At 34.5% G+C, this 11,223-nt stretch overlaps 1 protein-coding gene across 2 annotated transcripts in view; it reads right to left on the reverse strand.

Annotated features, from left to right (window-relative positions):
• Positions 1 to 9,778, reverse strand: part of LOC144438548 (uncharacterized) — a 158,672-nt gene extending 148,894 nt beyond the window's left edge. The window contains exon 1 of one of the 2 annotated variants that reach the window (XM_078127623.1): positions 9,744 to 9,778. The gene's annotated coding sequence lies outside the window, so the exon portion shown is untranslated. Of the gene's footprint in view, positions 1 to 6,442; positions 6,583 to 9,743 lie in introns of those variants that run through there. The other variant, XM_078127625.1, reaches the window with a different exon arrangement.
• Between the last annotated feature and the right edge of the window lie 1,445 nt (positions 9,779 to 11,223).

An 11,223-nucleotide genomic window follows, 5' to 3' on the forward strand; every position in this document is an offset into this window, starting at 1 on the left:
TAAATAAAGAAGCCATTCATCTATATTCTGTATCATATTGCTGATTTTATTACTTTGGCAACAAAAACAAACTGTAAGGTTCAAATTTGGTGTACAATGTCCATGTTCCCCTCATAAATGCTTTTTTACAGGCCTACCAAATAAAAATCTAATATTGCCTGGAAACTCTTTATGGGGAAAACTTCAAAAATAGTCACTTAAGTTCCAATCAAAACATAGGTAAACATGTAAAGAAAGAACAAATTAGTTCCATTTTGTGATATCCTATCCACTTTCTATTTCACAGTAGCTACAAAACTATGTGTTTGAAAAGAACATAAACAACATGGTACATGTACACACACACCTCCAAGACTTATCAAATAAGAAACAATACCATTGATATGATAACTACCATGTCAATAAACACCTGCACAACATACATGTTTTTTGACCTTGAACCAAAACCTGAATCTGAATATAAATGGGAATACGAACAGAAAGCTAATATGAAGCTGGGCTTTATGTCTCGAAGGAATGCCTAATTCGATACACCTACATTTTTGTACCGCGTCAAGCAGGGATGTAGTATGTAATATACCGGATACCTTGTGTAATGGAAATTAATAGGGCCTGACACTCCACATGTACAACTGGAATGTTCTAATATCAGATATCATACATGGAAACACAGCTATTGAAAACCACAAACCCTATGGAACCAACAAATAACCAATTACTGAAGTTGGAATGACATAAGCTATGTGTTACACTCTGTATTGAATATCTTTTGAAAACAAGCTTACCCATGTTGTAAAAGATGTTTTAAAACCTTGGTAACAGAGGTAAGGGGGGAAGATGGTAAACTTTACAAAATTCCATGAACAAGATAGCATATTTTGGGGGTTTGATGAGACTTGCGAATGCACATATATACCAGGAGAATGAAATTTGAATATAAAAAAGACATGAAAATACTGACCAAGTGAGAGGAGTTTATTATTTGTTCCATTTTTTACAACATTGTTCATATATACAATACATGTTTTTTACTTTAGAAGTCATATAGTACCCCAGAGACCAATTATGATCATAATCAATTTAATAATTTATTAGAATCATTATGAAAGCCCCACTTATGTATTAATATTCATACAAATTACCAACTAAAAAAATTAATTAACTATAGTAAGAAATATGTTATTACCTAAAAGATGACATGATCCTTTATGATAATCAATTTAACTAATTGTCTAATTTTGTTGCAAGTCCATTCATTCCCAGAATCCCTTATATTACTCATCATCAGAATAAAAAATAGTCCAGCTCAAAAAAGTATAAATTTAGTGTTCTATCATTCCACTATTCAAAAGATTTAACAGAAAATGTTCCACAAATGTATTAATTACTAAATGCTATATTGATCTCGTCTTCTACAGTCCATTTTAATTCTTTCCAATACGACAATCTGTATCTATGATGTGTGAGGTTCTCACAGAAGGAATGATACTACAACATTGCCTATTTCTCAAACTAAAATTTATGTAACAATTTTTTTCCCTATAAATTTGTTTGTTTCACTGCAGTGGATTATGGAATGTGAAACCCACACCTACATACATGTATGTAATTGAGATAGTGAGATGGTGACCTCTAATGACCTCACAGTGGTTTTGTTAATGCCAAAATAGTGGAGCACAAGGTGTTTGAACTTAACTGAGTGTGTACTTACAACTAGAGCAATAAATCAAATGTCAGGGTCTGAAGGCTTTTATGGTGCATATAACTGAAAATTGTAGACCATCTGTGAATTACTGAGACAATAGGAATCTATCCATTAGACTGCTGACAAGCATTATGACAGTAGCAGTCCTACTAGAAGTAGCGGCTTACACTGAGAATAGTATTTTGAACATATTTAGGCCATCAAGCTAGTAGAATCCACTGTGTGTAGCTGTGATCAGTAACTGTGTTTTCAATTGTATACATATAAGTAATGAGGTGAAGCAAATATTTCAAGTGTTGTCTATCATGTCAAGGTTACATTCCAAAAGACTTCATCTTCTTTTCCATTGATGTGGCTTGCTGTGAAATATCACTGATCCTTAGAGTATTTGAAAACCCAGTAGCAGGAAAGGGAACATTGTTTATGATAATTTTTGTTTATATTTAAAAATATTTATTGTACTGGCAGAGGAATGTTTATCAATCACACTTTCAATTTCATAACCTTTACTTGGTAGTGTTCTCCTTCAAAATAATGACAATCCTAAAGCATAATGATATGTTAATTACTCTAGATAGGTATATAGCTAAATTCTGATACTAGGCTATTTTCAACAGCCTCTAAAATCATATCGTTGACTCGTCATCTACGTAATGTGTTAAGTGTGTGTTGATGCCTAAAGTGGTTAGTTGAGAGTCAATATCAAACTTGTATGGTAAGTCCTCCCAGAGTTTATCAAGTCGTCACTCACAGGACTGAACACTTGATGCTGAAACTGTGGCAGACTATTCCAAGTATTAACACTTTTATGCACAAAAGTGTATCTACATATATCCAGCCTAGTACAGTGTATGCTCCTTAAAAAGTTTGTACTTGTGACCTCCAGTTGCACTAATGTTGAACATGTTAAAATCTGACACACTATATCATGGATTCCAGTAATCTGTTCATTTTAAATGTCTATGTAGATTCCTGCCACTCTGTTTACAAATTTATACAAGTTATGATATTGAACCCAAGCAGTGTAATAACAACATAATCAAAACTATGACAGATTACCTGAATAAAATTCTAAACATGTTGCTGTTTTTGTAAAGGAAGGTAAGTATGTGTATGTGTATATACATGTAACTATGGAAAACCTAGCTCTGATAAATCCAATAACACAAACATATGCTCTTTACACACCAACATATGTCCCCAGTTTTATAAATAATATGGCCAACCCTGTAGATTCTGTTTTAATTTCTGTTCATAACAAACAAGAAGCATTAACTGATTGCTGCAGTCTTGCCCAGTTGGGAAGCAATTCTTGAGATGTACTAATCTAATACAGAGTACATGTACTTAACATTGTTCACAATTACATGTAAAGGAAATGACACAGTCCCCAAATAAAATATCAACTGATAACTGCCCTATTTTGGCCACAAATATTTTCTTTCTGGACAAGCCTTCATTGGCAAGGATGACACTAATCTATTCATCTTACATGTAATGGAAATACAGGAGTTCAAAGGTCCATGGACACATCTACTTGAGGAGAGAGGACAAGGACCATGCAATTAGTGCAAGAGATTGAAAAACAAATTATTTGTTTATCATGTTTATCTAGACTTGTTTATTAGTATCATCTCCTTGTTTATCTCCACAGAAAGGAGATGATGAATATGTAAACTGAAATTTCAGTATTGACAATGTGACATCTGAAAGACTTTGTAGTGTAGATGTTTATATGTAACTTTTTTCAGGGTTGTTGTCTGTTTCGTCCTGGAACAAGCTCTTCCAGGAGTAATATGGAAGGATATTTACAAACTTGTACAAGTACTGTAGATCTGTTCTCCTACTCCTGGATAGCAGATGTTATATATGAAAATTCCGCTCCACACAGGCAAACAATTTTTTTAGCAAAAGAATCCAAAAATTTCATGTTTTGTCTGAAATTCCTAAAATTATGTTCTTTATACTCTAACTCAAGTACTCCTGAATGTGAAAATGACTTCCAAAATAACAGAAAGCAAATAGTTCACACAGACACAGACACAGACAACACAGATACTGACACACACACACACACATACACACAGATACAGACACAGACACAAATATACAGACATAGACACAGACATAGACACACACACATACATACATACATACATACATACATACATACATACATACATACGTATGTACGTACGTACGTACGTACGTACGTACATACATACATACATACATACATACATACATACATACATACATACATACATACACAGACATACACACAGAGACACACACACAGACACACATACATACATACATACATACATACATACATACATACATACATACATACATACATACATACATACATACATACATACATACATACATACATACATACATACATACATACATACATACATACATACATACATACATACATGCATACATACATATATAATGTACATACACAAGATGACTATGACAAGCTAAATATATTGGAAATTTCAAAACAATGTCTCAAAAAAACATGGCTAGATTTTGATATGACTTGTACACAATTTCACAACCTTCATAAATAATGCCAACAGAATATTAAATATTATGACAGTTGTATTATAACATATTCATATAAAGTACAAATACCCTATCATATTACAATATATTTGTTGTATTTTTGTAATATATGTACGTTTATTAGCCAAGTACAATTTTAAACTTTTGACTAAGTGCTCATATACATAGACATTTATTAAATATAGCTGACAGTTTCAAAGCAGCACACACACACACATGATAAAAAGCACACAATGGTGAACTTCCATAACCCCATGAAATAAGACTCATATTTACATCTCTCTTTATCTGCAGTAATCAATACTTTCTGAGAAAAGTATGGATGAAAACTAATATCCCTAGATACACCAACTGATTCCATATGCTAACAGTGCCTGGGGACACGTTCTTTAAAACAGTTTTCCATGAAAATCGGAAAGTTACTGGAAGAGAAATTAAATCTATGATGGCAATTTCCTTCTGGTAATAGTTTGGAATCAGCCATATCTCATCACCATGGTTGGGCTGACGTAATCCTGTCACGGAGCCATATTTTAGTTTGGTGAAAAACTGATACAAATGCCAAATGGAATATAGTACCGAATCTTTATTGCACTCAGGCTATTAAATTCTGAAATACGGTATCCATAAAATTACACAGTTAGACACTGATAGAGAGTGACAAATTGATATTACTTTTCTGCCTTCAAGAAAATAAGGCTTGACGTTTATCTTGTATGAAAAAACGAACGAATAAAGTATATCAACTGATCCCTACATTTCCTAATATAAATGATTAATATTTTACAGTTGTTGATGTTATTGGCTGTTTATTTTTAATGTAAGAGTTCTTTATTTTAGGCTACATACCATGAAAATTGATAGTGGTATGAGAATTCTGAGAGGTATTTATTGTAGGGAATACATGCATCCTAACCTATAGGGAATGGGTTCACTATACCAAGGCACTATACTTTCCTATGTTGGATTTATAAAAGCCTTGAAGGATGGATGGTACAGATTACAGCTACATGTTTACAATTCTCAAACTATTAATCATTTTAAATAGAATGAAATTGCATCACTATTTGATGTGTTTAACCACTAATGGAGTTCCAAGATCTATGGTTTTGAGCTAACACACATCAGAAAGGTCTGATCTGAAGTATCTGTAGAGCTTATATTTTGCTGATTTTTCTTTCATTAAATTGAAAATATAACCAGAAACTATTTTCATTTCAAGTTACTTCAGAGCTTTCCACTGACTGCATGGACAGCATGGATACATACAATTGTGTATAAAACTCATATTTCAAGGAATGTTCACTTTGTGTAGACAATAATAGATACTTTAGTCAGGAGTATTCTAGAAACTAATATACATGTTGGCTTATTTTCTATGATATTTCTCTCCTTGTACAGTCAAAGAAATCAATAAATTCTACCAAAAATGTAGCTCAATATCCTGCTGGGGAAAGGCTGAACAGCGCATATCAGTAGACTAGTAATAGTAATCCATCACACACCTGACAGACGGTTGTAACTGGTTACGTCGTTCAGTTTACTACAAACTCACCCTCCAATCTTAAAGTATGTCACTTCAGGGGTGAACAAATCCACTGGTCCTGGGTCCAGGACTAGCGGACCACACAAATTTTACCTTGTCTGGTCCGTCGTACCAGTACGTTACTGTTAATAACTATGTTAAAAAGTCATCTGAATATACAGAATCATAGGTAAGATTTAAATTTTCACATTAGCGGGACCTGGGACCACTAATTCTTTCAGCCGGACCACTGGATTTTTTAAGGCACTTGTCCACCAGTTCACAAAATGATTTGTTTACCCCTGCACATGATGTGATAACATCATCATGTTTATATTAATGTTCCAATAGCACCACTGTCCATGTTAGAGAAAGACATTTGACTACATGGTGGAGAGAGATCATACAAAACAAGCCCACATGTATAGTTTCTAGACAAAGTCAGGGGTTTTTCTCCCTTACTCTGCTCCCTATAAACTAGTCAGTCAGGAAACATGGATGGCAAGATACAGTCATAAATGCACACAAATATTCTCCTCTCAAAATACTAGCAGTGAGTAAAATATCAGTGCATCAATCAACCACGGTTATAATCTAGTCTATGCAGAGAATAGAATGTCAGAGAAGAAACATACCTACATTATTTGACAGTTCAGGAGAAACATCAACAAGTCTACTGCCTGATATCAGTGTATATCTTGCCATCTAAACATTCAGTTAGCACAAGCATTATCAACAAGTTTGCCTTTGCCCCATCATGGTAATCGCATTAGATGTATACTAAGGCTTAGCAATGTGATTGACCTATTCATAATGTATAGTGTTAGCTGAGTCATCACCAATGGACCAAAGAATTCTGGAAAATTATTGATGAGTCCTCATTTTCTATCAACATAGAATAAAATAAAGTAAACAAACACCCCACTAATAACAATGTCAGACATTTCAATACACTCATCATTTTTATTCACATACTATAATGAAACATACCAGTCTGCTTGGAGTATGATCACGTTTGCTGACAGGTCAAATAATATTTATGGGGTAATTATAGACCTTTTCAATGGTCCTTAGAAGCTATGTATTTTGGTAGGGACCATTTTTCATTCCAAGGTACCAATTTACTTTGGCATATCCACAATTAGAGAATTTTAACAAAAGACACGTATTCAATTGAGATGAACTAAGGGACTATCATGGTATTTATAGATGTGGCATTTTTTGTAGGTTAATGTGTTGGTATCACACCTAATAACATAAAGGTATTTGTCTCTTTCTCAATGTTTTTTTAATTAACAGCAACACTTATTCAGAATTTACTGATGAAAATCATTGAAGTTGATAATATTCATTTCAGTACAAAAATTGTTTCTATTTAGTGTGTATACCATTAGTCCTAAAATACATGTATTCATTTTATAAAATGAAGTACATTACACAGGGAACAACCGGGGGGGGGGGGGGGGGGGGGGTTGTTACTGTGTTGAAAATCTGTCATGTCCTTCTGAAACAAATAGTTATAAAAAATTGTCTCGTGTAAGTGAAATGCAAGACAGCTCCCTCAAAGTCTAACTATGCTGACCCTAAGTTATTTCAAGTTGACAGCATCCGGGGTGGCTGTAATTTATATCTCATATCAAAATGTCTAAGAGATTGGTCATTACACATTCTGTGATCATTAATGTCTCCTCATAACGAGAATTGTCACACTTCTGATGCAGCTACATAGTGTTCTATTTCAAACATGAAGTATTTTAAAGGCACATAAAACCCTCACATTGTGCCACAGTAGTTGTAGTACCCCTAGCAGAAGCTAGCTGCTTATCACTGTGACCTGCAGTTCCATGGTATCATGCACCTACCCAATGGCTTTATATGTTTATTTCTACTGTACAATGTATATGGCAAGGGAAAGGAAGTTTTGTAGAAGCACTCAAAGAAAAAATAACAGAAGCTGGCAACACTCATGTGAGATAAATAAACACCAAACCTATACCACTGTGACTTGGGACAACGAAAAACCCATACAAATTACAAAATAAATAATATGAATACTACTAGTAATATTAGTAATGTAAACTTTTTGTTCACTTGTTGAAACTGAAATGAACCATCAAGGGTAAAGCAACATAACCAGTATATGTCCAACACTCCAAAAGTTAGAGAGTGTTTTGATAAAATTATTTGCATTGTTTGCAATGTTCTGGTCCTTTGCCAAACAGAGGCCTTTAAACTGTTTTTATCAAACCATGATGTGTACATGTAATACAAGTCTCTGTACTTCCAACATACTGTGCCAAGTGTTACTTATCCAATTCAGTTATTTACTTTCCCTGTTGAATTGAATTGAATTGAATTGAAATTTATTCCACCAGAGAAGAAAAATATGTACACAGTCTTTGAAAGTATTTGTTTCGAAATGTAGTGGTAGAAATAATAACTCTGGTTTGCGAGAATGTGAAAGCAACATAAAGAACGTTTCTGGTGAGGGCCGTGGAAACAGTTCCCTAAGAACTAATCAAGGTCCATGGACCAGACATGTTGACTGAAGATACTTGGCCTCACATTATACATGTACCTATACTGGTCAATATTACACTCTACATAATCACTGTTTGCTCACTTTTCACAACAGGTTTAAACTTAGCAAACTACATGTCATCAAAAACACAGTTCTGTTCAGTAAATCAGAGTGGTAGATAGCCTGTGACCACTAATCCTGATAATCCCTCTGATGAACCTTGATAAGAAAGCACCATCAATGCCATGGGAACAGCAAAACTGAATTAGTAAAACCTTACACCATAGTAGTATGTTACTGAACAACTTTGTAAAGGTAACTGAATCTACATCCTGTACAAGGTCACACTATTTATAGTCAGTATGTATTATCACAACAAAACAGTCGATTGTGAAGAACGGTTAGCCTTTTTATTTATCAAAAAAAGTATGTCATGGAAAGATACTACAACCATGGAAAGTGGAAAGAAACTTCCTACTTCCTAATTATGCCAGGACTCAATAAAACAGCTAAATTCATGAGCAATTACCATATTGCAAGTCTGCTGGCTTGTATGGTTCATTCATTCTATTGTTTACCTGTAGAGGATTGTTTTAAAAAGTTTGTTGCTAAACAAACATTTTGATCCACTCAACAATTGGTGGTATATTACTTTTCAATAATGATACATGTACACTGAGTTCTTTCCATCACACGATACATTTTCACAGCGGAAACCGTGCTGAAAAATGGCAGACGGAAGTTGCATTACAATACCACCATTTCATCGCAAAACTTTTCGAAACAACACCGAGACCAAATGTCAGGTGCTGACAACGTGGTCCTACTGGGCCAATTACGGAAACAAAAGAATATTTTAGCAACTGTAAATGGTGTGTATTACTTCAAGAATTCACACTATTCTAATGTAACTATAGCGGTTCATAACAACATCGGGTTGTCTTTTTTGACATCGTAGTACGCTTTGAGTTGCACGATATATCGATAATCTGACGACTCAAAAATAGTCGACCATCGTCATGTCATGATCATGAATGTTGGGGTATCAGTCCGCTGACGTAACGTAACAATTAACACCAATTACAGTTGACATGGCCGCCATCCTAACCTTGACAACACAGGTGTATCTATTTTGGCTGATGGGTAGGCCACCAGCGAAATTTTGAGAGCAGAGATGGTGAAATGTTCTCCGCTGTCATTCAATAATTCGAGATAGGGTGATCCCTTAGGGTAATCCTCATGGTACGTAAACAATCTCCACACACAACAAATCGCACGTAACTTTACAGGTAAACCCCTCCCTTGTTTACCGCTCATTTTTCGATCGTGGGAAGGAGAATCTAAGATCGTGAACAATGTACATCAATATATACCAAAAACTCACTAATTTGACGAATTGTAGATATGTTGCTTACCTCTTCGATGACGATATACGTGCCCTCTTCAGATCTTCGTTGATTCTTTCGATGTGGGGTCAGAGGTTACCGGAAGAGCTTTGTTGGATTGGTAATGCTTGTCACGGATAGGAAAACGCAAAAACGTTGACAGGCCAGACTTCACGTCGAACTTTTTGTTAAAAGTTCAACGCAGAACGGACATGACATGTTTGCTATCCGAGATAAAATTGCGTGATATAAAATATGAATTGCGTAAGATTGGTTTCAAGTTGTCATTGTATGAATCACTGTATTATTATAATCATATTCATCAATCATACCATATTCATTGTGTAAACTTTACGCCATTGGTGGCGCTCTGACAGTGTGGTGTGAATGACTCGACGCATGTCGATGGCCTTTCCTGTATTTTGTCCTCCGGTTTCACATACTTCGAATACTTTCAAACCGCGTAATGTATGTGATAATAGCGAACAATAAACGGTTCAATCTTTCGATCCAAAGAGTGTAATTTATACCCTCAGAGAGAATGACCGAAAACGTTGTTTCGGACATTATGAGTATGATTTCAATGACCAGTGAATTGCCCTAAGGCATTGCTATCTATAAGATTGTAAGGTTTTCTTCATTCTCTGTCCTTACAAAAGCAACAATATATATATATATATTACTAGTATAAGGGGAAAAAGACTTACATTGTATGCACCTTTTCATGATTATATACTTGTAGTTATATAATGTTTAAACGAATCGCGACTGTGAAGGCTCGGGGCCTATTTGGCTATCAGCCTGGTACAGACCATGGAGACTAAACCACAATGTGACTGTGTTAAAATTATGTCTAGAGGTTTCGTCACGAGAGGATCGGGATGGCAGAGGTTTACATGTAATACTGTAAAAAAAATAATGTAAAAAAGTGTGTTCAGTATTGCAAAACTTCGTTGCATATCAACACAGTTTACCAGACAATATTTATATTTAACATGTTTTTGCAAATAAGCAGACTAATGTGGTACAGATGCACATTAGAACATCGTTTATCGTTTCAGGGATTGCACTCAAATACCTTTCGCGCCCGAGAGAAATACTTTTTTAACAACTAAATAATTTTGTTACATGTATTAAATGTTAATTAACGAAAAAAAATAATATAATGAAACTCTAATATCATTACAAATGAAAGTTGTTTCATTTTTACAAAACAACTTATAAAACAAAGAGGAACAGGGAACTGCAGATGCCAATGTGGTACCAGAGACTTACTAGTATCTGAAATTTCGAATAGTAGAGGCGAAGTGACGGTCTCTTGAACTTTAGAGCTGTAACACCGTTACTTTATTTATACCAGATTTAAACTGAATGCCTCCCATAAGGGCAAAACCATAATTTTGTAGTCTTACATGCATTGTTGGAATGACAAATTTTGAGCTATAGGTAATACATGTGACGTACTCCATTAATTGGAAAATTAATCATAATTATATGAAACTACATGAAA

Source organism: Glandiceps talaboti, chromosome 8 (assembly GCF_964340395.1).
Source record: "Glandiceps talaboti chromosome 8, keGlaTala1.1, whole genome shotgun sequence".
In the NCBI taxonomy this organism is placed as follows: domain Eukaryota; kingdom Metazoa; phylum Hemichordata; class Enteropneusta; family Spengelidae; genus Glandiceps; species Glandiceps talaboti.